This window comes from Phaseolus vulgaris, chromosome 7, assembly GCF_051622355.1.
Source record: "Phaseolus vulgaris cultivar YP4 chromosome 7, ASM5162235v1, whole genome shotgun sequence".
Lineage (NCBI taxonomy): Eukaryota > Viridiplantae > Streptophyta > Magnoliopsida > Fabales > Fabaceae > Phaseolus > Phaseolus vulgaris.
This window is the reverse complement of record NC_143504.1, coordinates 39,196,854-39,199,920: the sequence shown is the minus strand read 5'-3', so window position 1 is coordinate 39,199,920 and position 3,067 is coordinate 39,196,854.

The following is a 3,067-nucleotide window of genomic DNA, read 5'->3' as shown; positions in this document are numbered from 1 at the left end:
CACTCTTCTTCCCCCAAAACAAGGCATCACCTCTGACGATCGATGTCAAAGTCCTCTATGCACTTAGCGCTAGAGCGACAGAAAAGCAAGGTGAAGACCGAAGAACGATGACTGATGAGTTGTTGGTGGATATGCTAGTGCGTAGTGCCTTGTCGGAGGAAGCTTTTCCAAACAAGTTCTTACACAACAAGCCGAAGCATCTAGACTATGCCTAGTCAGTCATCTAGTACGAAGCTATGCATAAGAACTGTTAAAGACAAAGCTAAGGGAGTTGTTAGTCGTGATCAAGGTAGAGGCCAAGATCAAAGAGTACAGATCGCGCTAAACCTAAGCTAGTTAACAGTTAGTCGTGTGCAAAAAGAAAGATGAAGCTTAAGAAGATACGAGAGAAGAAACATATAGCTGAAGCAAGTATATATTCACACCAAGGTCTATACAAGTTTCAAGTACAAGAATTGTGCAAAAATATGAAATTACAACAAGAAAACTCAAGAAGGAGGAATGAGCTGTGGTAGATGCTGAACTGCGTAAGGTCCATGTCTGGAAGAACGCAACGAATCTGCTCGAATGCGAACTCGAACCCATCCGCAAGGGCGTCAGCACCCACGTTCATAAGATCGGCGTTCTCAGCTTCGAGCTTTTGCTTTGAAGTCTCCAAGGCGTTCTTCTCAGTGGTGAGGGAAGCAATGAAAGAGGCAGCTTCTCCCAGTTTGCCCTTTGCTTCGGCAAGCTCGACCTTCACCGCAGAAAGCTCGTTCACTGCCTTCTCAAGTTTCTTCCCCACATCAGTGGCCTCCTCCTTGTAGACTTGAGATCCCCCGCTAGTTGTGAGTTCAGTTGGCGTAGGGAGGAAGTCTCAACCTCCAAGTTGATTACCTGTCTCCTCAGCTCCACCACTTCGCCGTCCAGAGTGTTGACAGCTTGCCCCTTCAAGATCTCAGTCTTGATGGTCTCTTGGACCTGCGATAGGTACTCCTTCCTGGATTTTTCCACCATGTCCCTCATCAGGTCTACGGACCCTTGGGCAGCCTCAAAGTCACTCTGCAGTGACTCCTTGTCGTTCTCAAGCTCCTTGATCCTCTTCTCCAGGACCAGTTGCTTGCGGTGCTGGGTGGAAAACTCTAGGGAAAGCACTATCTGCTTGGCCAAGTACATGTCCACCTCCTGCCCACTCCACTCGAGAAGCTCCCGGCTGCGTATGAAATGTCGAACCAAGGCAATGACTCGACTGAAATTTTCATTGCTAGCACCAGAGCTGTTTGGCTGCGAGCTGGCCTCACCACCTTCAGCAGTAGCAGCAGAGGTTGGCGATGGTGGTGATGCAGTCAGTCTTGAGAAACCCCCGAGTGGGCAGAATCACTCCCAGCAGGTGGAGTGGGTTGACCAATAGCTTGGCCCGCTGAGGGTGGGGGTGGAAGTGATGCTGGAGACAGAAGTTGAGGAGTCGGAGATGGTAGGCACTGAGGGGAGGGGGAGGAAGCTGGTGTTGGGGCAGGTTGAGTAGGAGGAGGTGGGGGTGAACCCTCCTCGATCTGCACCACTTCAATTTCCCCAGGCCTAAGAGACGAAGCCCCCCCAACCTCTTGGTGTTTCCTCTTGCGATGAATAAGAGGAGAGCCAGAATTCTCCTCCTCGGTTGAGGGGGTAGGAGCAGCAGCGACCGCCACAGTTGCGGGAAAGGCCTTTACTAGCCTTCTTCTCTTCTTCTCTGGCTCGGGGCCTTCAGCTGGCGCGACTGAGAGAGGGGGAGCTGCGATGGGCTCGGTGGTAGAGGAGGAAGAACCAGTCCCCTTGGCACCCCTGGTCCGGGCAAGCTCCAGTAATGCCCTCCTCCTATCTTTCCCTGAAGTCATGTCTACATCAAGGGTGAAAAGAAGAGTTAGATGGCATAATTATGCAAGTGGATAAAATGTTATGCAAGTATGCATGAGAGTGTGCAAGTATTCTAAGAGGTGCAAGAAGAAGAGCCTACCTATGTACTTCTTTAGAGACACCACATCAAACTCGTTTTTGATGAGAAGGGCCGAGTTATATTTTGCCCCTAGGAGCAACCTACACAGCTCGCGCTCGTAGGGAGCCATGGCTTCAAGGCCCCGGGGTTTCTTAAACTCGACTCCAGGAACCTAATAAGGGGGAAACCCCTCGAGCAGCGTTGGGCTTTGCTGGGTAGCAGATATCATGTAGAACCTGCCTTTCCAATCTTGAAACGATTGCTGGTACAGGCCCAAGATCACTCGTCCAGCAACTCCATTCAGGCTGACCCAAGACCTATCCCCAGGGTTCTTCGCCTCGAAGAAATGTAGGAAGACGTCTACGGAGGCGTTATGCCCAAAGTAGTTGCAGAGGATCTCGAATGCCCAAATGAAGGCCCAGGCATTCGGATGGAGTTGGCAAGGGGCGACATTCAACTCCATCATCAACTCCTTCTCAAAGAAGGTGAAGGGCAAACGCAGCTTCAACCTTTTGAAGATGGTAGAGTATATGAAGGTGAAGGGCACCCCATTGGTAGCCCTATCGTCCGCGCAGATTGGCATCCCTCGAGGAGGAATGCGTATACGAACGTTGAAGTCATTCTCCCTGTCGATGGCGCAGGAGGGCTCATCAGGGTCGTGGCTCAGAAGGGTTTTGAGGTGGCCTTTCGGTAGTTGAGTGGAAGTTTCGGCCAGCAATGCCAGGGGAGCCCAGTCATAGACCTTGGCGTGGTCCTTATAAGAAGTTGCATCAGGTGGAGGTGACGCTGGTGCACTTGCTGAAGGCTTCAAGCGAGCAGTTTGCTTCAAGCGAGCCATTGCGAGATAACTGCAATGGAGGAAAGCAAAAGGTCAGATGAACGGAAGAAGAGGGAATGATGAATGGTTCGCTGAAAAACAGAGGAAGGGAAGAAGAAAGAAAGGTCCAGGCGAAGAAGAGGAAGATGGAGAAGTAGAAAGCGAAGTGAGAAACGCAAAAAACCCTAGTGCGGGTTGAGAAGAAGAAAAACAGAGAAGATGAATGCATGGTAGTGAAAGAGGTGAATGCAATCGGTGAAAAGAACCTAAATGGATCAAGGAAGAAGAAAATTCATACC